General features: G+C 48.0%; 1 pseudogene; it reads right to left on the reverse strand.

Annotated features, from left to right (window-relative positions):
• Window positions 1-2721: 2721 nt before the first annotated feature.
• On the reverse strand, window positions 2722-25538 carry LOC116752639 (annotated as a pseudogene).
• Between the last annotated feature and the right edge of the window lie 2291 nt (window positions 25539-27829).

Genomic DNA, 27829 nt, shown 5'->3' on the forward strand with positions numbered 1-27829 from the left:
AAGGGACACATACAGACTGAAAGTGAGGGGATGGAAAAAGATATTCCATGCAAATGGAAATCAAAAGAAAGCTGGAGTAGCAATACTCATATCAGAAAAAATAGACTTTAAAATAAAGAATGTTACAAGAGACAAGGAAGGACACTATATAATGATCAAGGGATCAATCCAAGAAGAAGATATAACAATTCTAAATATATATGCACCCAACATAGGAGCACCTCAATACATAAGGCAACTGCTAACAGCTGTAAAAGAGGAAATCAACAGTAACACAATAATAGTTGGGGACTTTTACACCTCACTTACACCAATGGACTGATCATCCAAAATGAAAATCAGTAAGGAAACAGAAGCTTTAAATGACACAATAGACCAGATAGATTTAATTGATATTTATAGGACATTCCAACCAAAAACAGCAGATTACACTTTCTTCTCAAGTGCGCATGGAACGTTCTCCAGGATAGATCACATCTTGGGTCACAAATCAAGCCTCAGTAAATTTAAGAAAATTGAAATCAATCAAATCATATCAAAAATATCATATCATATCTTTTCTGACCACAGTGCTATGAGATTAGAAATGAATTACAGGGGAAAAAAACGTAAAAGACACAAACATGTGGAGGCTAAACACTACGTTACTAAATAACCAAGAGATCACTGAAGAAATCAAAGAGGAAATAAAAAATACCTAAAGGCAAATGACAATGAAAACACGACAATCCAAAACCTATGGGATAAAGCAAAAGCAGTTCTAAGGTGGAAGTTTATAGCTATACAAGCCTACCTCAAGAAACAAGAAAAATCTCAAATAAATAATCTAACCTTACACCTAAAGGAACTAAAGAAAGAAGAACAAACAAAACCTAAAGTTAGCAGAAGTAAAGAAATCATAAAGATCAGAGCAGAAATAAATGCAATAGAAACAAAGAAAACAATAGCAAAGATCAATAAAACTAAAAGCAGGTTCTTTGAGAAGGTAAACAAAATTGATAAACCATTAGCCAGACTCATCAAAAAAAGAGGGAGAGGACTCAAATCAATACAATGAGAAATGAAAAAGGAGAAGTTACAACGGACACCACAGAAAAACAAAGCATCCTAAGAGACTACTACAAGCAACTCTATGCCAAAAAAATGGACAACGTGGAAGAAATGGACAAATTCTTCGAAAGGTATAACCTTCCAAGACTGAACCAGGAAGAAACAGAAAATATGAACAGACCAATCACAAGTAATGAAATTGAAACTGTGATTTAAAATCTTCCAACAGGGCTTCCTTGGTGGCGCAGTGGTTGAGAGTCTGCCTGCCAATGCAGGGGGCATGGGTTCGTGTCCCAGTCTGGGAAGATCCCACATGCCGTGGATCGGCTGGGCCTGTGAGCCATGGCCACTGAGTCTGTGCGTCTGGAGCCTGTGCTCTGCAACGGTAGAGGCTGCAACAGTGAGAGGCCCGCGTACCGCAAAAAAAAAAAAAAAGAAAGAAAAAATCTTCCAACAAACAAAAGTCCAGGACCAGATGGCTTCACAGGTGAATTCTATCAAACATTTAGAGACAAGCTAATACCCATCCTTCTCAAACTCTTCCAAAAAACTGCAGAGGAAGGAACACTCCCAAACTCATTCTATGAGGCCAACATTACCCTGATACCAAAACCAGACAAAGATACTACAAAAAAAGAAAATTACAGACCAATATCACTGATGAATATAGATGCAAGAATCCTCAACAAAATACTACAAACAGAATCCAACAACACATTAAAAGGATCATACATCATGATCAAGGGGGATTTATCCCAGGGATGCAAGGATTCTTCAATATCCACAAATCAGTCAATGTGATGTACCATTCTAACAAATTGAAGAAAAACCATATGATCATCTCAATAGATACAGAAAAAGCTTTTGACAAAATTCAACACCGATTTATGATAAAAACTCTCCAGAAAGTGGGCATAGAGGGAACCTACCTCAACATAATAAAGGCCATATACGACAGACCCACAGCAAACTTAAGCAACTTAAATGCCCATCAGCAGACGAATGGATAAAGAAGATGTGGCACATATATACAATGGAATATTATTCAGCCATAAAAAAGGAATGAAATTGGGTCATTTGTTGAGATGTGGATGGATCTAGAGACTGTCATGCAGAGTGAAGTAAGTCAGAAAGAGAAAAATAAATATCGTATATTAACGCATATATGTGGAACCTAGAAAAATGGTACAGATGAACTAGTTTGCAGGGCAGAAATTGAGACAAATGTAGAGAACAAACGTATGGACACCAAGGGGGAAAAGTGGCTGGGGGTGGGGGTGGTGGTGTGATGAATTGAGCGATTGGGATTGACATGTATACACTGATGTGTATATAATTGATGACTAATAAGAAAAAAAACAAAACAAAACAAAAAACCCCTGTTTTCTAGCAACAAGTTAAAGACAGCTCCACTTGCATTAATCTACAGAACCGTCCATATGCCAGTGTGAGGCTGCTATCCAATACCAGCACAGCTAGTCTGCCTTTCCACAAGTGGTATTTTGGCAAAAATGTCAACGACAAGACAGGTCGTGGGTTTCTCCCTAAGAAGGTCATCCCATCACCCCTCTCTTTCCCTCCCCAACACGATCCCCAGCTCATGCAAAAAAAATAAATAAATAAAGATTGCAGTAGTAGCATCAGTGTGCACTGCCAGTCCACCTGGGGGCCTTAATTGCTGCCTTCTCCTCCAGCGTCGTCTTGCTGATCACTTGTCCAGAGCGTTAGGTTGTCGCGAGGAGCTGCATGATGAGCGTGGAGTCCCTGTAGGAGTCTCCACTGAGAGTGTCAAGCTTGGCAATGGCGCTATTGAAAGTTGTCTTGGCCAAGTGGCAGGCTTGCTCTATGGCATTCCGGATCTCATAGTAGAAAAGGCAGTAGTTAAGGGCCAGGCTTAATCTAATGAGGTGAGTGGGCTGCGTGTGCCCTTTGCTGACCTTGTGGGCTTCGCTACATGTCTTCTCAGATGACTCCTCAAAGGTTGCCCTCTTCTCTCCAGTGGTGACTTTGGCCAGGTAGCGGTAATAGTCCCCTTTCATATTCAGGTAGAACACTTTGCTCTCATACCGGCTGTCCTGGCAATTCTTGATCTGGTATTTATCCAGCAGGCTCAGCTCATCCTGACACACCAGCTCCTTGTCTATTTTTTCACGGTAAGCACGTACCGTGTCCACCTTCTCGTTGCCCTCTGCAGATATCTTCTGCTCAGCGCTACTAATGACCCTCCAGGAAGAACGGCGTGCCCCAGCTACACTCTTGTAGGCCACAGAGAGAAGGTTTCCTTCTTCACTAGACACTGGCTGCTTCAGCTCTGTCACGTTCTTCGTGGCCGCGGCCCTGTAGTCCTAGCGTTCCGCCTACTCCACCAGCCGGGCTTCTGCACCAGTTGCTTGCGGTCCACCGTATTCACGGGCTCTTTCGGGCCAGGCGAGGAGACCGGGGCAGCCTGGAGCCTGGGTGCTGGAGGGACCCACCCAGGCTGCGGCTAGAGCTGCGACCCTGGGACCGGGCACGAGGCATCTGCCGGGTCTTTCTTATTCTCTGGGGGTCTCCCCTGCACCCAGCACAGAGCTGGGCACACAGTGGGTGCTCCCTTAATGATATCGAATGAATCTGTGGATTCATTAATGAGCAAAATGGCCTGGCATAGTGGTTTCAGTCTTGGGGGAGGGTCATGGGCATGTGTGTGACACTTTAATGGACCGGGGGCGGGGAGAGGATGACTTAAGAAGAGACAGGGGAGGCAAGGGCCTCAGAACTGGGAGTGGGGGTGGTCAAGGAGTTGAAGGGGTGGGGAGGCAGACCTGGACTCAGCGAGATTTGGCGGCTGCCTTCAAACGTCTGAAGTGCTGCCCTGGAGGAGGGAGTTGAGGGCTGATCGGGCATGATGAGAAGCCAGGACTCATTAAATATAAGGAGACCTGTCTAACAGTTTGTACTGTCAAACACCAGCACAAAGGTAATGAGTTTCCCATCACTAGGAGGGCTCAGCCAGGGCTGGGCAGTGCTTGGTGGAGTTACTGTAGAGTAGGGTCTCAAACTTTTTTTTCCAAACTACAACCCATATAAAAGTGTAGTTCATGCTGTAGAGTCCTCCTCTACACATGCACAGAGAGTTTCTTAAAATGCTACTGCTGACCCACTCTGTTCTCATGAGACCCTACTGCCTGGTGCTCAGCACAAGCCTGAGGAATGCATCACACTAGTTGGCCCCAAGGCCCTGTCAGGTCTGGGACTCTGTGGCTGTCTGTCTTCTCAAGGAATTCAAACTCCTGTGAATAGTCAGATGAGAAAAACTCATTTAGGAAGGTAAATCTTCGTTTTAAAAACTCACAAAACATTCACTCTTTTCTTATAAAAGAGTGCTTAGTGTTGACTATACCAAAAAGCAAAAAGAATGAATGTCACTGACCACTCAGAGAATGCCAATGTTAATATTGGGGTATATTTTATTCCAAGTCTATTTTTTTTTTTTTTTTTTTGCAGTAACCAGGTCTCTCACTGCTGCGGCCCCTCTCGCTGCAGAGCACAGGCTCCAGATGTGCAGGCTCAGCGGCCACGGCTCACTGGCCCAGCAGCTCCGCGGCACGTGGGATCCTCCCGGACTGGGGCACGAACCCACTTCCCCTACGTCGGCAGGTGGACTCCCAACCACTGCGCCACCAGGGAAGCCCTGTCTTTCTTTTTTTTTCTTGTTGTATATAGCTCTTTAAAAAACTTTTGCAATAACATGGCATAAATGATTTTGTGAACGTTCTACTGCACACTGTTTTATTGTTTTCCCTGATTGCTGTATATTCTTCCACAAGATTATTTTTAATGAATGCATTATATTTTATTGTACTAATGCATCATAAGAACTTAACCAAATTCTAGTTGTCATCAATTAGGCACTTTCCAGTTTTTGCTATGTACGTATGTCTTAGTATACTTGGCCTGTAATTTCATTTGGATAAATTCCTAGAAGTGAATTTTGAAGAGTAGAAGTAAAATCTTAAGACTTTCATTATGTATTAACAAATTCCTTTCCAGTAATATATGATTTTATAATCTCAAGAGCAATTATGAATGTGAGCTTCTCCATATGCTCATCAATCCTGGCTATTGTCATTTATTTGAAATCTTTACAAATGTGATTTTTTTAAAAAATGGTATCTTGTTTTGATTTTACGTTTCTTTAAATACTAGTGGGATTGAAAGCCTCTGTGTATTTCTTTGTTTATTCATGTCCTTTGCTCCCATCTTTATTTTATTTTAAAGTATTATTACTACTTTGTAATAATAATATATGATATTTAATATATATATCTATAAACATATAAATATTATGTTTATATATTAAGGATATCTTGCAAATATGTTGCAAATATTTTTCTTTAGTTATTTAAAATTGCTTTTCAAGTTGACTTATGCTTTTTGTTTTACATACAGGGTTAACCTTCTTTTAAAATATTGCCAAATGTATTTGAAATATTTGGACTTTGCATGTGATTCTTCTTTCTTCACTGCCCCCTCTGCTTCTTCCCTTCCCACCATGCACACTACAGATGTAGATAAGCAAGTACTCTTTATGGTTGGCGAGGGTTATCTCATTTTCCAGTCTCATTTTTTTTCCGCCACTCTCCAGGTCACAGTCAGGTTATGACCATATAGTTAAACAGAAGGGTCATGGGAGAATGTGGATATTCTATGTTCTAGACTACTCATCCCTATAATCCCAAACTGCAGCCATGCTGAGGATTCAGGCCCCACTCTCCTTCCTGGGCACAAAGCCCTGTCACCCCGACTCTGCTCCACATGGGACAGAGGGGGGTTAGCCTGCACTCCTCCTGGTGTCCTCACCCTTGTCCCTGATGGGCTTGTCGGGAAGATTCCAGGGTGGAAAGGCCTTTGAAGCCCTGTCTCTTGGGCCGGGCACAGCCATTTCTGTCTGGGATCGGGCCTCTCACAAGCCCCCAACCTCCATCTGCCTTTCCAGCCCTGACCGCTCCACCAGCACACTCTCTTTCAAACTACAGATGCTTTCACTGTTGGAGGAGGTTAAGTAGCAAGAGTGAAAAGCTGTGGAGAGAGACAGACCTGTGTTCTAACTCTGGCTCTGGCCCCTGTTAGCCGCAAAATTCTGGACAAGTTACTTAACCTCTGAGTTGCTCAGAGACAGTTAGTTATCTGCATGCAAGTAATTTATTTACATATAAGAGGCAGGACAGCAAATAGGCTGTTGGTAATGAACAAAAGCAAAACAGGATTTTTAAGAGATGGCAGAGGAAAAAATTTTCTGGGAACTGTGATTTTCTTTTTATATTTTCTTTGTCAGTTGATAAGTGGGTGGCTAGGTGAGAGGCCCACTTAGGCAATCAGCCCTGAGCAGGCTGGCTGGGCCTTGGAAAGTAGCAGTTTTCATTGTTTACGGATTCTCTGGGAAGCTTGAGAGTTTAGCACGTGGTATACAGGAGGGCAGACTCTGTGAGGTCTGCCACGCCCCTCATGTAGGCTGAGTCCTCACCACTCCCTCATGGGAATCTCTCCCAGTAACCACCTCCCGGGTTAGAACTGTGAAGGCTTTATGGGTAGGTACCCGTAAACGTTAAAACAGGACAGTCGGGTCTGCTATAATGATTGTCTCAGAAATACTAATTTGTTCCAGTGCAATTGATACATGAGGGAATAATTTGAACCTACTGCAAATTTCACATTTGCTGATGAATGATTTCATCTTCGGGAAACACTAGGTGAAAGCAGAAACCTGCACCCAGATGAACCAAGCCGCCTAGGAATACAAAAAACACACATGGCCACACCCCAGACATCTCCAGCTACCTCAGTTCACCATATCCTTCCATATCTGGTAATCGCATAACTGATACCCTCGACTGTCCACCATAACACGCAGCCACCCATGTCCAGGAGCCAACAACCCTTCCAACACCCACATCCAGAAGCCAGCTTCAGGTCTTTCTTGAGGTAAAGTGCCATACTTATTATCGTCCTGATGAACTTCTTAACCATTCAATGTGTAAAACCATGCTACCATTTTAACTAGGTGTATTTTTTAAGTTGTTTTTTTTTTTTTTTTTTTTTTTGCGGTACGCGGGCCTATCACTGTCGTGGCCTCTCCCGTTGCAGAGCACAGGCTCCGGACGCGCAGGCTCAGCTGCCATGGCTCACGGGCCCAGCCGCTCCGTGGCATGTGGGATCCTCCCGGACCGGGGCACGAACCCGTGTCCCCAGCATCGGCAGGCGGACTCTCAACCACTGCGCCACCAGGGAAGCCCAACTAGGTGTATTTTTTACGTGTCATTGACAAAGTTTTTGAGTGTTGTGCCCCAACCTCATTTTCCCCATAAGCCCTGTGATTTTTATTTCACGATTTTGCAGAGCGCTGTGAATTTTAGTAACACATGTGCAGACTATAGCCAGGACCAGCTACATAATATGTGGGATCCAATGCAAAATGAAAATGTGGGCCCCCTTGTAAATAAAAACTAAGAATTTCAAGATGATGGCAGCAGAGCATTAAACCAAGCTCAGTGCCCTCCTAATCCTGAGGTCCTGTCTGCCTGCACAGAGACACACCCACGAAGCCAGCTCTGGTTGTAATAGAACTGACTATGCCAGCACGTAGTAAGTACTTGATAAATGTTAGTTGCCATTCCTATTGCGGTTTCTTTAATGTTTAAGCTATTTTCACACTGTAAAGCAGAAATTCTATAAAGACCCAGTCATTTATTTATCCACTTTACAAACATTTATTGAGAATCATCAGGGGTCAGGCACTGTGCTGGGGGCGGAGACCTGGGGGAAGGGAGTACATGGCACTTGAATGAGTCGCCCTAGTAAACCCAAGGTAGGGGAAAGAGCCAACAAGCTGGGCCAGCTGGACTTGGGTTTCCCTGGTGTCGGATGTCCGGAGACATTTCCCCTTTGATCTCTCCTGTTTCTGCAAGTCTCAGGAGCAGAGGTACTGACAGCCTTTTGTTCTCCACTGTCTTTTCAAGGATGTTTATAAAGTGTGAACAGCCTTGGAAGAGAGAGATAGTGTCTCCTTCTGGGACAGAATGCTAATTTGTTTGCCATCCAATATTATAAAGATAACGTCTACCTTGGGGGAAAGGTTGGGCAGGTTTTCTTGCAGCCCCTTAAAAAGATTGGTGTTTTCTAAGGTCAGGGTTCCTCAGCTATGATACAAATCCATTGTGTCCCAGCATCCACTTGGGCCTACCTCTGCACTGCCCAGTAGGACTTTGTGGGCAAGGGAAGCCAATGTGAACATGAAGTTCAGGCTACTTGCTGCTCCTTGAGTAATAAAGCCCTTTGTCTCTGTCTTCTACCTGAATCCATGAAACTGTGCAGGCCAGTCCAGGAGAGACCAGGAGGAGGGGCCAGGCTGGGGCACTGGGCACCTGGGAAACACCTGACTGAGCAGGACGGCAGGCAAGGAGGCTACGGTTTGCCTGGGAAAGAGCCTCAGCAAAGACCTGATGAATAAGCTTCTTTCAAACCCTGAGGCACTGTGAGGACCCGCCAGGTAGAGTTGGAAATGGAAAAGACAGCTGCAGGAAGAAGGGAGCCAGGGCAGGAATCCCTGGGGGCAACTTGAGGGAGGACCTCCTCCTTAGCAAGCAGGTGTAGGCCACCTGGAAGCTTGGTCAGAGCTTCCTGATTGGGGGTGGGAGATGGCGGCAAAGCCAGTGAGGAAGGGTCTGAGGTCTCAGAGAATCTTCGGACACCGGAGGGAAGCCGGGAGCCTCTGGCCAATGCTGTTCCTGTAGAAAGCCCCTCCTCCCAGAGATGATGACTTTCACACCCTGGTTCCCACCTACCTTCCCTCTCTCCCTCCCCTCCAGGAACTAAAAGTCCTCCATCCCAGGTAGAAAACAGAAACACCCACCCAAGGGAACCCCCAAACACAGGTGCCTTCTGCACAAAGTCCCCCTCCTAACCCTCACCTCCCAACCCAGCAAGCTGGGAGATGCTGCTCCTTGCAAAGCAGGCTCCTGGCATGTTCCTCAGGCCCTTCTCTGCAATTTCCCTCCTTTCCGAGGCTTCCCTCACTCAGGACAGTCATTCTGGATTCCAGTCAGGTACCCAAAGGATTTCACCTACATTCCAGGAAATTTGGGTGAGTCAGCTGCGAGGACTTCCCACGTTTCTCATAGTGCCATGCAAGCTGGCAGCGCCAAACGGCTAACACCTTGTAGGAGCCCTGGTTTCACTGCCTCATTTGCTCTTATTACCACTCCTTCCACGCCCACACCTGGGCTGCATCCGCAGGGGCTGGACTTCTGATCTGCCTCAGTCAGAACGACCATCTTCCTGTGTTCTGGGGACTCTGCCCACAGCAGCCCTTTCCCGTGGTTCGGTAGTTCAGGGTCTGGCCTGGATGCCTAAATCAAGCCTGTAAATTTGCTCAGCTCTCCCCTCTGGCCTCCGAATTTTCTCCTTGCCTTCCTCACCTGCTGTACTCATCTGATGAAAGGCTGTACTTTAGGTCCTGAGAAAGGAACAAGAAGTCGTTGTTTGTTTGTTTTTAATGTGTTGGTCATTTATACAGAAATGCAGACTCACGGATATGGATAAAAACACCAGTGAATTTTGATTTTGCCTCTCATTCTTGCCAAGGGCTGGTGGGGAAGGAAGGAGAGGCTCTAACCAAAGAATAAGGGTTTGGGTTTCACGTTCTTCATTTTTTTTTTTTTTCCTTTGCTTCCAGTTTATTTTGACATCTATAGTGACAAGAGTCATAAAATGGGTTTTAATGAAATACCATAAAGCAATTGGAAAGAAACAACTCCCTTAATTGTTTTACTGGTAGAAAACCCTCTGGTCAAAAATCTCACCTAAACTCAGACGCATATATCTGTTGTCACCTTGATAGCTTCACTTGAGTATCTCATCAATACCTCCAACCTCAATACATCCCCAAACTCGAATGAATGACTGTAGGTCTGATTTGCCAGGTACAGGCTCAGTTTAAGTTGTTGTCCCAGTTGCTCCAATGGTGCCTCCTTTCATTTTCAAACGTGTGCTGCTCGGGACAGAAACAATATGGTCACCCTACCAAGAAGAGACTCATGTCTTTCCCTCCTGCGACCTCCCTCCATGCCTCCAACTTATTACTCCACTGATGTTCCCTTTCTCAGTTACTGGCACCATCCTCCTTCCTGTGGCTCAAAGTGGAGCAGAAGAATGATCCTCTCCCATCAAGCCTTGTGGGTTCTATCTCTGAAACCTTTCTCCAACCAAGCATTCTCCACCTCCCTGCCACTGTACTTCTCCGTACACCATCATCTCTTGCCTGGGCTATTCTATGAGGCCTCCTCTCTCATCTAGTCTCGCTCTTTCACAACTTGATTTCCACCTTTTTTGAACCAAAAGTTGGATCATGTCACCCCTGCTTAAATCCCTGCAATGGTCTCTCATTGCCCTTGGATGAGGAGTGCCAAAAGGAGCAGCCTTTTGTGATAGGCCCTAGCGTGATAGCCCAGTGTGATAGGCCCAGCAAACCATGAGTTTCATGTTCTTAATCCTTTAGGCAAAGTACAGTGATCTTTACTCCGATGGCATGGGGTGGGGGGGCCTCTGAAAGCCAGGTCCTTGCAGGTGTGTGCCTGCTCTTGGCAGAGGGGCAAACTAACCAAGGGCGGTGGCCTAACTATCTCATAGGGACCAGGGGTTTGGGGTTTGGCTGCCCAGGACTGTTAAAAGCAATCAGACATTCAGGGGCTCTCCAGGCAATAACAGTCATGAAAGCTTTCAAAGCATTTTTAGAAAGCCAATCTCACACTTAAATTAGGCTAATACGATAAGTATAAAATATATATACCAGTATATCACAATAATTTAATAATTATACAATATATATTATTTATTATAAGATATTGGAGCCTACATTTGAAGTCCCGACGTACAGGTTGCATCCAGGGCCTGCAGGCTTTCACTACTCTGTGAGATAGTCTAGTGTCAGAATAAGAAGAAAGCACTCAAAAATATCCTTCCAGGACTGGCGTCTTCCCTGCCCTTGCAGAGTGGTGTGTGTGTGTGTGTGTGTGCGTGTGTGTGTGTGTGTGCGCGCGCGCGCGCGCGCGCGGGGGCAGCAGCGGTGGGGGGCGGGGAGTGGGCTGACCAGCCCAGCTGCGGAATGCCTGATGACAGGGTGGGGTGGCTTATTTTTAAATACATTGTCCTGTCCCTCACCCCTTGCCCACCCTTATTTTCTTCTTCACGTTGAGAAGGAAACCAGGAAGTGTGACACCTTCACTCAGCTGTAGTAAGCCCACGTTGGAGAGCGAGTGCGAGGCTGAAACCGCGGTGGTGGGGGGCAGGTGCGGTCGGCTCCAGCTGCGCCCTGCTCTCCTGCTGTCTCCACTTCCCTGGGCAGTGGAGGGTGGTCTCGGCATGGCAGGAGGCCGCCAGGCTGGTGGCTCCTGGGTCTGCTGCCTGCCCAGCTTCCCCCCTCCCCTGGGAAGTTAGATTAGGTGATTAGTCCCGCCCATTTCCCTGGGTCACCCAGCCTGGCTTGTGGCTCAGGGGTGATGAGGGCCGACGTTTGGGGATTTCCAGGGCCAGCCCGGGGGGAAGTGGGCTTACCTGCCGGGCTTCCCTGAGGAGGCCACCTGTCCTCTACCGTAACGACCCACAAGTACCCTTCGCAAGCTTTCTTCGAAGAGATTTTATTGGGCTGGATGAGTGTCCCCCCAAACTCATGTCGCCTCAGAATGTGACCATATTTGGAAATACAGTCTTCACAGATGTCATCAGCTAAGTTAAACTGAGGTCATACTGGATTAGTGTGGGCAGTACTCCAATGACTTTTGTCCTTATAAGAAGAGAAAAGGGGCAAAGACACACAGCGGGAAGATGGCCATGTGGTGACGGAGGCAGAGACTGGAGTGGTGCAGCTGTAGGCCAAGAAATGCCAAGGATGCTGTCAACCACCAGATGGTAGAGAAGGCAAAGATGGATTCTTCCCCGGAGCCTTTGGAGGGAGTGTGCTTTTGCCAACAACTCGATTTAGGATTTCCGGCCTCCAGAGCTGGGAGAGAATACATTTCTGTTGTTTTAAGCCACCAAGTCTGTGGTACTTTGTTACGGCAGCCCTAGGAAGCTAATAGGAGAGAGATTCTCTTGGACTGCCCTCAGTGAGTCTGTTCCATTGCTCAACATACACCCAGACCTCAGGACCGCAAACCCAGAGGGCCCATCAGTAAATGCCCCTCCCCCCATGTCTAGATCTCTCTAGATTGTGACCCTGTGACGGCAGGGGTATATCTTATTCATCTCAGCATCCCCTGTGCTGGGCACAGTGCCTGGCACACAGGTTCACAGAATAACAGGGCTGTTGGAGTGCCAGGCTGACCCTGAGTTTTGTTGCCTCTGCTGTATCCTGGGGAGCAGGGCTTGCTGGGACTCCTTGGCTCTGCTCCCCTTACCTCCCCTTGGCCGACCCCTCCAGCTTCAGCTAGTTCCTCTCCCCAGGGAGCTGGGGAAGAAGGAGAGGACCTCACTTCCCAGCTAGGTTTTGCTCCAGGACTATTTCCATTTTCTTTTTCTCTGATCCTCTGGTTAAATTCCCCCACCCCGTCCTCTTTCAAATTCCTTCTGGATTACTTTCTCTAGAATATCACCTGGGCCATGTATCAAGTCTCAGTTCTTCAAATAAGAGGCCTGGCAGCTGGTCCTGGATCAGGGCTGGGAGCCCACCCAGGAAGGCATCCTTGAGGGACTCCACCTGTTTCCCAATCCACCTGCAGAGTCCTTAATCCAACCATGATTTTAGCTCATCTAATGATCTCATTTTACTGTTGGTTTTGCCTCTACCGTCAGACTGTCAGCATTAGACCCCAAGTGTCTGAGAATTCGCTCACACACTGTAGACTTAGCTAATTCATGTTCATTGACTTCCCGCTGTAGGAGAAGGAAGATCAGAGCAGTGTATCAAAACATACCAGTCTTGATTCTAGCTTAAGGAAATGAGCTTAAATAGGAAATCATCTCTGCACTACTTGTAATAGGGACAAGTAAATAGCCCGTGTCCAACTTAATTAAATAAATTATATGGCAGTCCACTCAATGGAACATTACGCTGATTTTAAAAATGTGTGCGTGGGGCTTCCCTGGTGGCGCGGTGGTTGAGAGTCTGCCTGCCGATGCAGGGGACACGGGTTCGTGCCCCGGTCTGGGAAGATCCCACATGCCGCGGAGGGGCTGGGCCCGTGAGCCATGGCCGCTGAGCCTGTGCATCCGGAGCCTGTGCTCCGCAATGGGAGAGGCCACAGCAGTGAGAGGCCCGCATACTGCAAAAAAAAAAAAAAAAAAAAAAAAAAAAAAAAAATGTGTGCGTGAAGTGTTTCATAACAATGAGAGGAAACGTTTAGGTTTAAAGTCATGTGGTAAAGTAGAATCCAAATTTATCTATGATGTGATAGATTAAAACTACGTATATGAGCTATTCCTGGAGAAGTAGCTAGAAATCTATCAGTGTATTAAGAGGGGTTTTTCAAACGTACTGATGATGTTTTTCTCCTCTCCAGTTTTAAATATTTTCCATATCTGCTATCGTGAGAATGTATTACTTTCATAAGGGGAAAAAAACAGCGATGGTAAACTTTATTTGAAAAAACTCTTTAAGGCCTGGGCTGGCCTCTCTGTCAGAACCCTGTGTTGGAAGTCTCTGCTGGCCGCCCTGTCTGAGAGAGCAGGAGGCCCCATCGTGACAGCCCTTACTGAGCATTGCTTGTGGACAGAGGTTTAGGCTAGAGGCGGGTCTGACTGGGGTGCTAGGAGTGCACAAGACAACCTAATAACCATGGGAGGAAGAGCGCAGAGCAGAATGAACACTGGAACCATGGGTGCAAGCCCGCATCTGCCGCTGACCAACCGTGTGACTTGGGACACTCCCTTTTCTGTGGGCCGGCACCTCTTCCATGGCAGAATGAGCAGTGTGGACTCCATGATTGCCAAGGTTCTTCTGGTTCTAAAATTATGTTCAGACTCTTTTTTTCTTTCAGAATTTGAGAAGGGAAGCCTACCCATAGGTCACAGATAGTGAATCTGAGCTCCTAGGTGCTGGCTTTTTGACTGAGCACTGTTGCTAACTTCCAGGACTGAGTTTTCTTCCCCTTAAAGTTGAGTGAATGGATAAATTTAGACTCCTGGGCCTCAAGTCTACCCCTTCACCCCTGCCCAGGCACTCAGCACGGAGCCTCCTTCTTGGGTACCCCAGGCCTGGAAGATGTTGCTTGGGGAGGCATTAGTCCCCGTCCGCCGCAGAGGGAAAATGAGAAATGAACTAACTGGTGTGAGAACGCAGGGCACTTTTAGAGAAAGGGCCTTGAAGCCCAAACCTGGGAGAATGACAGAGGCCTTTTTGTGGCACAAACACCAGGGCCCTGGCTTCCACCACGGCCTGGGAGCCAAGATCTCACGAGCAGAGCTTGCCCTTTGTCACCTCGGCTCCCTCATCCGCAGTGGCCTGACACCAACACATAGCACACTCCCGTGGCGGGTCCAGCCGTGGGGGAGCCCCCGCCCCAACCGGCATCAATCCCATTGGTCTGTATCTTTTGCAGCCTGAGAATCTTGCCCTCGCAAGCAGATCTCCCCCTCCTCTGTGTAGCAGGAGCCACGCCCACCAAGACCATAACCACCCGCCCCTCCCCTTGCTGGACTGTTGAGTACAGAGCAGTGGTCAGAGAACTTGGAGTTGCGCAGATTTGGGTTTGAAACCCAGCTCAGATGGTCAGTCTTTATATCGTAGAATGGTCATCCTCTTTTAAGTGAGTGTCTCAGTGTCTGCTGGAAGCAAACGCTGAGATGGAGTGAAATGGAAAAGTTTATTGGGAATAACACCTGTGAAAGGAAAAGGCCGGAGGCAGGATTGGGCAGGAGCCAGCACAGCTGACAAAGCCACGAAGTCCCTACAGGTGCTGTGGGATGCTCTGGGGCACAGACTGCCTCTTAAAGGAATCCTGTGGGACTGGAACTAGCCAAGTCCTTGCACCACTGCCTTGCTCAGTCATTGACCTGAGGGTCACCATGAGAAGGGAGTGCTCCTGGCTTGAAAGTTGAGGTGCACCTGAAGGAGCTGACAGCTGGCACTACCAACTAACCACTCTCCTTGCAGCCAACAGTGTATCCATTCTTAAAGGCGTATCTCTGTGTCTACCTTGGGGAAATAACCATTCAGCATATAAGCCCCCACCAGCAGAGGATAAGCGCTCAGGACATGTTAATTCCATTCTTTGGCTTTGGAGCCAGGCAGACCTAGGCTCGAATTCCAGCTTTGCGACTTCCCCGTGTGACCTGGGCAGGAGTGATTCAGGGCAGTTAGCATTCCCCAGTTCCACCTGATCACACAACCCGGACCGTGACTCAGTCATGATGAGAGTGCGTGTTCATTTCCCTGAACGTCAGTTTTCTCAGATGTGAGCTGGGGATGGTGATATGTACCTTGCAGGGTTACGGGGACATACACAGGGCCTGGCACTCTAGTTCAAGTCTTAAGATTGAATAAATCAGGGTGAATACATATCTGACTTCCTGCCCCATCTCAATCTAAGTGTTTTAAGGCTGGCCAGGAGTAACTTTATTAGCAGCATGAGGGTCTATCAGGGCATAAATTATATGGAGGTAAGCAATTTTAACCCCATCCCAAGATGAGAGTCTCCCACTTTGGGTAGCCTAGGAGAGAAGTCTTTAAAGATCTTGACACACTGCCCAGAACCCAGGCTGAGTCTATTCAAGCCACATCTGTATCTTCATTCCATGTGAAAATGTCATAATCTTATCCTTGCTCCAATTTACTGATACCCCAAGTCAAGACTGAACTCTCTGGCCCCCCATGGAATATCAGCCTCAATTTGGTTTCAGATTCTTGCCCCCGAGAACACCCAGCAGTCTGCAGGTCTAGGAGGTCTCCATCAGACAGACCTCCGGGAATCTACTCATCTCTTCCCTTCTCACTCACCCCTCTCTGTCCCCATCAGATGCCTCAGGAGGGGAGAAGGAAGGACAAACAGATAAAGAGGGGCATTTGTCATAGAGACCCAGAAGCACACCAACCCTGGAAAATGGGCAAGCCGAGAGGTAGCTGGACTCAAAGGGAAATGGGAAGGGAACTGGAGGCAGGCAGGGAGAAGATGAATTAGATTCACACGTGCCAACATCCTAAAACCCAAAAGGGATGCAAGAAAGACCTCAGTATGCAAATGAGCCTGGAATTCTTCTCCAGACTCCTCTTCATGTCCTGCTTCCCTCACTTGCTTCTACCTTCAGGGTTGATGTCAGGATGAAACAAGAGGCCAAGTGCCCTCTACAGGTGTCTTCACAACAATAAAGCACTTTTACATGTTTGAGCTCATTTTATTTTCGCAACCTTTTGGGTAGGTGTTATTTGACAAAGACTTTTGTTTGACTGAAATTTAGTCAGGCTCCTAAACTTCCTTCTAGGCCTGTCTGTGCACTTCCCTGTAAAATCCAGTTTTAGCAAGAGCCCTGCCAAGTCAGTTTAGCAAGAGTGTCCCATCCTCAATATCTGGAACTCTCAATGTCTGATCAGGCACTTCATCCTCCTCCATCCCTCCAAGGTGATGTCTGATCACCCTGGCCTGTCTTCGGCCAAAAGTCCTGTTAGGTTGGTTTAGCCAGAATCGGCTCACCCCTGATGTTTTCTCTTAGTAATTTTCTATCCACTGACCCTTACCCTGCTTCTTGGCTATAAATTCCCACTTGCTCATGCTATATTTGGAGTTGAGCCTGGGTCTATACTGAGGTCCCTTTTCTCACATTGCAAGAGTCCTGAATAAAATCTGTTTTTATGCTTTACCCGTCCAGCTCTGTTTTTTCTTTGACATATTATCCTTATTTTATAGATGAGGAAAATAAGTCTCAAAGAGGCTGTGGCTTGCCTTGGGTGGCAGAGCTGGGATTCAAGTTCAGGTATCCTGAACCCAGTTGGAGTCCTGGCCACCACAGTAGCTTCTGGAGAACACTCTGTGCCTCCAGTGTCCCTTGCATTGGAAAGTGGGAGGTTTGCTGTGTTAGGTCCACAAGATGTCCAACTCTTACTTTGGTCTAACCTGGAATGCTTTTTTCTCTTCTAAATAGGAAACTGTAGTCCAGTAAATGTCACCAAACAAAACACATAGCAAGTTAACAGAAAGAACTCATGAGCAAGAACTGACACAGAAAAACTGATTAAGAGGCCAAGTTGGCCTTGGCGTCTATGTACATTTTTTTCAGTGATATCTTCCTCGTATCCTGTCCCACTGCTCTATGCTTAAAATTCTTTACCCATATGGGTTTCCTTCTCCTGGGAAAGAATGGGATCAACGGATCCATACAGAGGTGGGACTGTTGGGGGGACCATGCTACTTCTCTGAAGTAGTTGCACTATAACTGGAAAGTCCAGCCTTTGGGCTTTGGCTGTAATTGGGATTTCAGCTTCAGAAAGCAAGTAGCCGACAAGGTGGTGGAGCCTTCCTGGTCCTCTGAGACGGCGCCACAGTGTAGCCATCCTCTCCTCTTTGGATGGCTCCAGGCTTCTGCCTGGGAACGTGGAAATGCCGATTCCTCATCCTAGGCTGTGCAGTGAGAGCCTGAGCTCCCTGCCTGGGGACCAGTCACTCCACAGACCCCACGCTCAGGGAATGAAATCTGGAGAAACCAGGGAAGCAGGGGTTCACACCGTGGCAAAGGGTGGGGAAACATCGCTGCTGCTGTCCTTTGCAGAACTATACCGGCTACCTTCTTTCCCCTTCAAACTCTGCCTGACACGCTCAGTTTGGAGCTCCTGTCCCTTCTTGGTTATGCTTGTGAGTCCCAAGAAGTCAAAATGGGGTGCCCTGGTCTCCAAGGTCTCCAGGAGCAGACCCTACTTCCTCATGGGCTCACAATCCCTTCTCCCCAGGTTCTACTCTCTACCACACTACCCAGCCCAGATCTCTCAAGCAGCTTCCCCAGGTTGCCTTGGGCTTTCTGGACCCTGGTTCTGCTGCGTCCTGTCCTGGAAAGAGGAAATTCACCATTTGGTGAGGGTCTACCCTGTGCCTAGCACTGAGCAGATATTCCAAGCCCAGTCCTCCATCCCACAAGTAGCATACGGGGTGGGGGGGTATTTCTGATTCCCACCTCTCACCCCACATTGTTCCCCCCACTTGCCATGTTTCTTAGGGTCTCCTCAAGTTTCACTCTCCTATTCATACAGCCCCAAACTCACTCCCTCTTAGCCCCTCTCTTCCCCGTTCTGCCCTGCCCTTCCTCCTGAAATGACCCGGCTGCTCCCGCTGTGGCAGTCCGAAACGCCAGCAAGAAAGGGGCAGCCCAGGACACCAGGCAGGACAGGGGGCCCTCATTTCCGTGTGTCCTGGTTTCTATTCCCCTACATGCCCCTCCCATCCCTCTCCCTACTTGGCCCAGGCTGACTAGGAACAGAGCAGCCTGTTTATATTTTTTATTTTTTCCTGGTGGGGGAAGGGGGTGGAGATTGAGGAAAGGAAAGACGGGTCAAGGATGATTGGCACGGGGCCCCACCTTCTTTTGTCTGCTTCCCCTGGTACTCTGGCCCCTCAGGTAAATACACCTGTTTAAGGCCAGCAGCCAGTGGGGACAGGTTCACCTCTGCTACTTGCACTACCACTTCTGTGCTGAGGAGCTTCCCCAGGGGAGCGTGAGGGACTCTTTCTGGAGCCATGAGGGGTGTCCACTGCAGGAGGGTCCCCTGGGTGTTCCTGAGCTGCTTGTGTTCCTGCGTCCTTGGGCCAGTGCTCCTGGGTAAGTGATGCACCTGGGGCAGCATTCTGGGGACGGGGTAGCTGACGTCGCCGATCCCATCCGAGGAGCTGGGGTCTGTCATGGGGAGAGAGACAGAGACAGAGAGGTAGGGAGAGGTGAATGGATAGAGATGGGACAATATAGGGGAGAGAGAGGGAGAATGCTAAAGAGACCGAGGAAGGAGGATGTAGAGACAGAGAGAAGCAGGGAGATGGGGGAGTGTCCTGGTTTGGGGAAACTCACTGGGGGAACCAGGGCTTATTTTGTGGAAAGAGACAGGTAGGGAGCGCTGTAGAAAAAGGGAGAGAGGGTTGAGAAGGAATGACACAGAAAAACAGGAAAGCTGGATAACCACCGGAAGAAAACTTGCAGAAAGATATAGAGTCAGAGGAAAAGACAGGTGAGAAACAGATGAATCAAAGCAAAGTAGATCCAGAGAGAGGAGGGAATCAGAGGAGACAGGCAGGATGGAAAGGAAGGACCAGGGGAGAAAAGAAGCGACTGGCTTGGAGAAAAAAGGCAGGACTAAAGGGCAGCTGAGACAGGCAGTCGGCTTCTTGCCTCTGAACTTGGGTTTAAAAGCTTCCTCTTGGGCTAATGCCCTCAGGGCAGGGCTCATAGCCCTGGCATTGGCCTTGGCCTCCTCTACACCCTGCCTGCCCGCCTCTATCTGGAGCTGCAACTAGAGCTGGAACTAAGGCCTTTGGGGGAAGCTCCCCCTGGGTCCCCTGTCCCTTCCTCACTACCTTCCAAGCTGCCCCCCTGGCCCCAGGGCCAGGTTTCATTCTGTATTTCTCGGTGTCTGAGTCTTCTGAAAGTCTCTGGGGCCAGGAGACGGTGAGAGGTCAGGAGCCCAAACCAAAGATATAATCACAGCTCCCTCCCCTCCTCAGCAGGCCCGGGGAAGCCTTCACCCAAGGAATCATTTCTCACACAGCGGGTCAGAGGAACACATTCTCTTACAGATAGTAAGAGGCACAATGCCAAGGATGTGGAAGATTCCACCTTCCTTGAAACGTTTAAGGGCGTGGCTAAGACCAAACAGAACGCCCACCATCTACACCACCCTCACATCCAAAGCCCCTCATCCTCCCTACTCATCACACAGTGAGGAAACAGAGGCCAGAAGGAGCCTTCGGAACCTTCTGTTGCCAGCCCCATAGGGTCTGTTCCTGGGGGTAAACTAAGGGGTGTCTGTAGGAGTCATGACCATGGGCAATGGGGAGAAGGTGGCTTGGATTTAGGGACCTTGGGTCCAGTCTTGGCTCTGCTGCTAAGTGATCTGGTCCCATTACCAGGTCCTATTGTATCTCTCTCCAGGACTCCGTTCCCCTATGGAAAAAGGATGGCATGGCCTCTGGATTGCTAAGTTCTTAAGGGGCAAGGACTGGGGTGGGAGTGGGCAGGGGAAGGCAGGTAGGGAGCAATGGGGTGTGAGCGAGAGGAGGACCTTGAAGTTGGAAGGGAGTCCCCACGATGGCTCTGAAGCCGCGCAGGGTGCCCTGGAACCGAGTCCTGTGCATTGCGAAAGGGCACAGGATGGAGCAGGGTCAGGAAAGGAGGGGGAGTGGGATGGGAGGTGGTGCCCCAGGCCTGTGATTGAGCATCCAGAGGACCTTGGAGGGAAAAGTAGTCTCTGCTGGACAGGCAGTGGGTGCCCCATGTCTGCCGGGGTGGGGAGTTCTGGGAAAGTGGGAACTGGTCAGTCCCATTCCTTTGGCTCCCTGAAGGGGACTCACGAGTGACCTGCCTATATTTGAACCCAGGGTCTGCTTCCACGTTGCTGCCAGCACCCTCACCCAGGCCTGGGTCATCCTTGGAGCAGGTGTCTGAGCCTTCACCCCAGGTTGAAGGGAGAAACCCTGGGGTTTCCATGAAGGTGCTGTAGTGTAAGGGCTTCCTTAGGAAAAAGCCCTGGATCCTGAAGGGGAAAGGGGAAGAGAAGAGTGGACAGAGGTGGACTGGACAGGGAGCCAGCGGAGACTTGGTGCCTACAGGTGGCTCCCGGCAGGAATGGCTTAGAAGGAAGCCTGGCAACCCTGATTCCACGCCCTCTGGCAAGAAAACGAGGTAAAATAAGCCTCAGTCTCCCATACTATCAGTGGCCCAGTAACCGAGGGGCCACCGCCCTGCACAGCCACTGGGAGGTGATGGGACTGTAGCAAGTGCAAGACGGTGGAGATCCACGGCCACAGAGGGCCCCAGGGAGGGCTCTCCTGCTTCCCTTCTCTCCGAGAACCTCTAATCTGTCTGTCGGTTTAGGGGAGGCCCACCCAACTTGCCACCAATGGCACCCAAGCCCTCCACAGGCTATCTGCCCCCCACTCCAGGAAACCCTCCCTGGGCTTCTGGGCTTCCAACTTTCTCCAAAGGAGAAAGTCCCTGAACAGGAAAATCAATCAAATTAAGTCAATGGCTTGCAAAATGTATAGCAAAAAAGCAGGAAGTTCAAACCAGGAGGCCCCCACGTCAAAATTGCCTCTTACAAGCCCAGAATTTGTGAGAGAAAAACTTTGACTTGGTGTCTTCACTGGCAAAATTAGTGAAGTGGAAAGAAGTTATTTCACAGGGTTGTGGTGAAGATTAATAAGGTAATATCTAGTACAAAGTAGAAGATCCATAATATCTTGTTTGACAGGCCACTGCATGTTATTTTTTAAATTTTATTTTATTTTACCATGTATTAAACTATAGTTGATTTACAATATTGTGTTAGTTTCAGGTGTACACCTTCAGATTCTTTTCCATTATAGGTTATTACAAGATATTGAATACAGCTTCATGTGCCATACAGTAGGTCCTTATATATCTATTTTATATACAGTAGTGTGTATCTATTAATCCCACACTCCTAATTTATCCCTGCCTCTCCTTTCCCCTTTGGTAATCATAAGTTTGTTTTCTACATCTGTGAGTCTATTTCTATCTTGTATACAGATTCATTTGTATTATTTTTTAGATTCTGCATATAAGTGACATCGTATGATATTTGTCTTTCTCTGCCTGACTTACTTCACTTAGTATGATACTGTCTAGATACATCCATGTTGCTGCAAATGGCAATATTTTGGGACCACTGCATTTCAGAGCTGGGAAGCTGGGGCAGGAGGATGATGGAGGCAGAGTGGAGAGGGCACCTCTGTTGGCTCGGAGGCATTCCCATTCATCCAAGGATCTTTGAGCTCTAAAAAGCCACCCCCGATCTTCCTGTGGGTTTGCAAGGGTCCGCTTGGTTTATTCAGAATGTGGCATCTCGCATGAACTGACGCTGAATGCCAGCTCCACTGTGGGGCAGAGGTCCCGCTCCCTGACATCGCGGCTGCACGTTTCCTTGTGTGGCAATCTTCTCCACACCCTCAGTTTCTGGGCTCCGGAGGCAGAGGCTGTCCTGGCAGGGTTTGACACACCAGTGATTTACGTCTCCATTGCCAGGAGAGGCCAAGAAGCGGTCGGCCTTTTACGTGCTCAAACAAGCAGTTTGCTACCGTGTCTGTTCTCTGGTTTCGTGGTGCTGCTGAATGCTTCAGAGATGCAGCCACCAAACCACCTCTCTCAAGGCCAGGACTGAGGACTTTCCAGCCATCTCTCCTACTTCCAACCTTTCACCTTCCACCAGGCTGAATTCATGGCAACAAATACTTAGTCACTGTTGTGTCCCTGTCCCCAGCACAGCACTGAAGAGTTCAGTTGAAATGAACTCAATTTGTTGGCATTTCATAGAGGTTTAAATACTCAACATTTTCCATGAGACTCCAAAGCAGCTCCAGGAACTGGGTGTCTGTGTTTGCACATGAGGCCTCCACAGTCGTGGCCAGGCTCCTACGGAGGGTGCTGGCTTTGCGGCAGGCAGCTCGGTTCTCCTAGTGTGCATTTTTAAGGTCTGCAAATACATCTCCGCTCTATTCAGATGTCCCCGACTAAAATTGCAGTTTGAGTTTGACAGTGGGTTTGGAGGAATTCAGAACAGGAAAGAGTGTGGAGTTATTCATTCACTTGCTGAATTTCCACTCATGCCAAATGCTCTGGACACAAGGATGACGAAGTCATGGTTCCAGCCTCCCAAGCTTGTGTGAGGTCGCACAGCCTGTAAATAGGGCAGCTGGGCCTAGAAGGCAGGTCCCCTGACTCCTCGGTCACTGCATTTGCATTGTGGTACACAAGCTCTATAAACCAGCCCTGCTCATTGATGGAGGATGAACAGAAGCACCCACACCTCGTGCTGAGATATTCGTTCATTCGTTCATTCATTCATTCATTCATACATTTGTTAGTTAAACAACTATTTAAGGAGTGTCTCCTATGTGCCTGACATTGTTCTAGGCAGTGCTGTGTGAACATAGTGAAGAATGGAACAGATGGGGCCCAGCCTCCCGGAGCTAAGATCTAGTATGCAGAGAGACATGAAATAATTACAGAAAAATTCCCAACTGCAAATGTGGTGTTATGTTGAACAAGTATTATGATGAGAGTAAAATAGGGAAACTTCATTTGGATTAGTAAGTCCACCAAGGCCTCTCTGAGGAAGTGCCGGACATGTGAGCTGAGACCTGAAGGTTAAGTAGTAAGTGAGGTGGAAATTGGTGGGGTTGGGGAGAGTAGTGGGGGGGGGGGGCAGTGGAGGAGGGAGAGGGAGCATGAACCAGGCAGGGGAAGATGTGCAGAGTAAGGAAAGAGCTTGACCCTTTGGAGGACTTGAAAGAGGTAGACAGGTCCAGATGATGTAGGGCCTTGTAAGCCGTGGAATGGATTGTGGATTTTAAGGAACTAAAATGAGCAGACAGTAAGGGGTTTTAGGTAAAGGAGGGATGTGATCAGATCTGAACTTTGGAATGGTTGCTCTGGATACCACGGAGGGAAATGGATTGGAAGGGGGCAAGGGTGAAACAAAAACTAGTTAGGAGCTGGCTGCGGGAGTCCAGGCAGAAGGTGCTATGGCATGGCCTAGTGGTAGCAGTGGAGATCTGGGAAGGGAGTGGATAACAGTAAATACAGCAGCAAACAGAGCTTCTGCCATAATAAGGACGTAGTCACAAGGATTGTTGCCTTTGTTAGGCAGCAATCTGGCATCTCAGGACCTTGTAAAGACCAAGATAACAGGTAGTGCAGAGTGCCATTTATTGAGCTTAGGTACTGAGCTAAGCTAAGCATTTTACATACATTAGCCCGTTCGCATTACTATTATCTACCATCATCCCACTTTTATAGATAAGGACCTCAAGCCTCAGAGAGGTCAAGTAACTTGCCCAAGTCAAACAGTGAATGTTGGTCAGTTCAAGTCTGGAAACAACAGTCATTTTTTTTTGAAATTGACGTATGGTTGATGTATAATGTGTTAGTTTCTGGTATACAGCAAAGTGATTCAGTTATATGTATTGATATATGCATATATATTATTTTTCATATTCTTCTCCATTATGGTTTATTTTAAGATATTGAATATGGTTCCCTGTGCTAGACAGTAGGACCCTGTTGTTTATCTATTTTACGTGTAGTGGTGTATATCTGTTAATCCCAAATTCCTAATTGATCCCTCCCCGCTTCCCCTTCGGTAATCATGAGTTTGTTTTCTATCTACGTCTGTGAGTCTGTGGAACCCACACTCTTAACCACTCTGTGGCCTTGTCTCCATTGACTTGTCCCTGTCGGTCTCAGAAAGGACCTTGTTAGGGGGCGTCAGCAGTACCACATCTGTCTGGAATCACAGCTAAAACAACCAAACAAACACCAAATCATAATAGTTACTGCCATATCATCTTCCCACTTCATTCCCTACTCCCCCAAGTCAGAGACCAGCTGACCTATGTTGTGAGGGAACCGGGGTATCGGAAAATTCACTGACGTCATTACAGCTTTCTCAAGCCTCCCTTCTTTTCCTCACCAGTAAATGGAGCAATCTCCTTAGAGGTGACTGCAAAAAAAATTAGGTCAATAACATCAAAGAAAATTGGCTTCCCATTTGGCTTCAAAGCAAGAACTTTATCTCTCCTTCGCAACTGTACCCACTGAAGTCACACCCCAAACAATGCCTATTCTTCACCTTGGATATCACCACAGGTCATTTGACCTAATGTCTGGTGTAGCAGACATTAGGTGTAGCAGCACTAAGGTTGCCCTGGTGATAACCCCAGAAACTCTGGAACCAAGTCAAGAAGCATCACAACCTAGCTTTTACCATCTGCTTGGCACAGCTCCAACTTTCCTTTTCCTCGATGCCCTCCTTGCCTCAGAAGTCCCATCTCCAGCTTCCAATGTCTTGGTTTCGGAGCTTGTCTCTCCCTGGCCCCAGTCGAGGCAGGCCCACCCTCCTAGCCAAGGGTGGCCCTCAGGAGTTTGGCTACCTTTTGCCACAGCAGTGTTCACACTGCCCAGGCTGCAGCCATCGTGTTGGTCTCCTGACCCCGGGACCACTGTGACAGTCACAGGAGAAATTGATACCATTTCACCCTCTCTCAGCTAAAGGGACCAAAGACTAGGAGATGGGAACACATGAATTCATTCATTCAACACATGTCTATGAAGTAATTCCCATATGCCAGCCATCGTTCTAGGTGCTGGAGATATCTTGAGATCAGTTATCCTAAGGGCATTTTGAGTTAGCATCTTTCATCATCGTGAATTCTAGGAACAATGGAGGAAAGATACCCAGCAGACACAACAGTGGTCACAGTTTCTGTTTCCTCTAACAGCAGGAACACAAACACAGCCACCAGCTCCATTGTCACCTGTCACAGTTCCTATAGCAGGGGCTCCAACAGCCATCACATCCATTACCTAACACCCACCCATCATCCCTGAGGGACAGCTCTGGGAAGTCTCCAGCTCCCAAATCCTGACCACAGAGGGGCAGAAGCCTGAAATCACCCACAGCCCAGGAACCTTTCAGAAATTTCAGGCTTTGGTCACCAAGAATTTCTGAGAGGATGACAGTCTTCATCCTTGATCCTGGGAAGTGCAGACCCAGCTGTCTGTGAGCAGCAGTTTCTACATCCTCCTTCCTCCTCTGTGGGAGGGGCTGATGCTGCATCCCATTGAAGATGGGGGGCTACGCCGATCTGAGGCTGACACACATACAAATGGCCCTGGTCTCCTGGCATAGTATGGCAAGGAGGGTGGTTCTGCCCCTTTCCTCCAACTTCTTCACAATTTTCAGGGCACCTGCCACCCACCTGTGAGTCAACTTTCTCTTCAAGGTGAATCTTGCCGTTGGGTGATTTCCTTGGCTCTACACTGCCCTAGGCACAGCCCAGTGAAGAGCCCCACAAATCAGGAAATAACAGCAGAAAAGTGAAACTTTGTGGGTGAAATGGCATATGGGTTCCTCACCTCCAGTTCCAAGAATAACTCAAGACAAACAGACCAGGCACGAAGAAGAAGCCTCTGCCCACAGTGCACGTCAGCAAGACACAGGCTTTGTTTTGTTTTCTTCTCAAGGAGTGACGTCACCACTATGTGGGAACGCTATCTCCCACTATCGTCACCGCTTCTGCCACCACTCCTTCACCTGAGTCAACAACACACCCATCACCGTCTCATACCTGTGGAGTCACCAGAGGGCCACACAGGAGAAATGAGGCTTGTCAGCACCATCACACTGGCCGTCCCCGCAGCCCTGAGAGCACAGGGGCAAGAGCTGGCCCATCTCCCACCGGACACGGTTTCAAGGGGAGAATAACGGCCTTGTGGGGAGATCTCTGACTGCAGTGGTAGCAGAGAAATCCATGGAGGGTTCCAGGACTCCGAGTGAGGAATGCCCCACCTCAGTGCCAGCTCTGGTGTCCTCACTGTCCTTAGATGCAGGTTCCTCCTCTGGAAGAACTTCTTTAAAACTATCCATCTTAGGTGACACGTGTCTTCTGACAGCAGTCTTATCACTGCAAGAGGTCAACAGCCATCACAACTCATTCCAACATCATCACAGACAAGGGGACACCAAGAAAATTGGCAGAAACCTCCTGGTGTCACTTGCCCCTGAAAATGTGTCAGACTTGTTCCCAGGCTCAAACCACTGCACGTGGCAGGCCAAGAGCTCGGGCAGGTCAGTCACCATCCCATACTTTATCTCTCCTGAGGTAGCGTTTGAAGAGCCCAAATTGTGGAGAGGCCATGCACTTGGTGACAGCCCCACAGCTGAGCCCTGTCCCTCACAAGGTATGCAATGTTGGGCAAGTCACTTAGCCTCTCCAAGTCTCAGTTTCCTCATCTGTGAAATGGGGGTACTGTTAACTAAGAGAAGCTATAAAGCACTCCACAAATATGTGGTACCAAAATTGTTATTATTTATAGAGTGTAAATATGCCTGATGAGAGAAGTATGAAATAAATTCCTATTCCCAATGGTGTGGGTCAGTTAATCACAAGTCAGTTGACACTCAAGAACTTGATGTGAAGACAGTAGCTCCACAGAAACTGCCAAAAGGGTAGAAATGCCTGGGTAAGAGGCATTCCTTATTACAGAAACCATTCTGCAGTGCAGACAGAGCCACTGACAAGACTCTCAAACCCTCTTCTCAGCCACAACCAGAGGAAGGTCAGCCAGCACCAAGTGGCCTCCCTCTGAGGACCCTGGTTTCCTTATCAGTAGTGAGAGGATGACAGGACCAATTCCAGCCACCAGTCTCCATGGCTCTGATAAAACAATGAGACTCTGCCCTCAGGATCCAAGCAGCTGCCTTCTAGGGCAGGCAATCCAGGTGTTTTCTAAAGTGATCCCTGCTACGGAGGCAATAGTAGAAATTCCCCTTCCTGGTCCCCATAGCTGAAGATCAGCCCAGCAGTGGTGTGATGGAAGCTAAGAGTCAGGGTGGGAAATGGAGGAATCAGGAAGAGCAGTTAAGAGGTGGCTGCAATAGTTAATGAGGATAACACAGCAAAGTGAACAGGAGACGGTGTGGGAGAAATACAGTAATTTGGAGGAATAATAGTTGGTCCCAAACTCTGTTGCTGGCAACAAGGAAGAGGAAGGAATCAAAGATGACTCAGGGATTTCTGACCTGAATATCTGGGTTACA

The sequence above is a fragment of the Phocoena sinus genome, chromosome 4, assembly GCF_008692025.1.
Source record: "Phocoena sinus isolate mPhoSin1 chromosome 4, mPhoSin1.pri, whole genome shotgun sequence".
Taxonomy (NCBI): Eukaryota; Metazoa; Chordata; class Mammalia; order Artiodactyla; family Phocoenidae; genus Phocoena; species Phocoena sinus.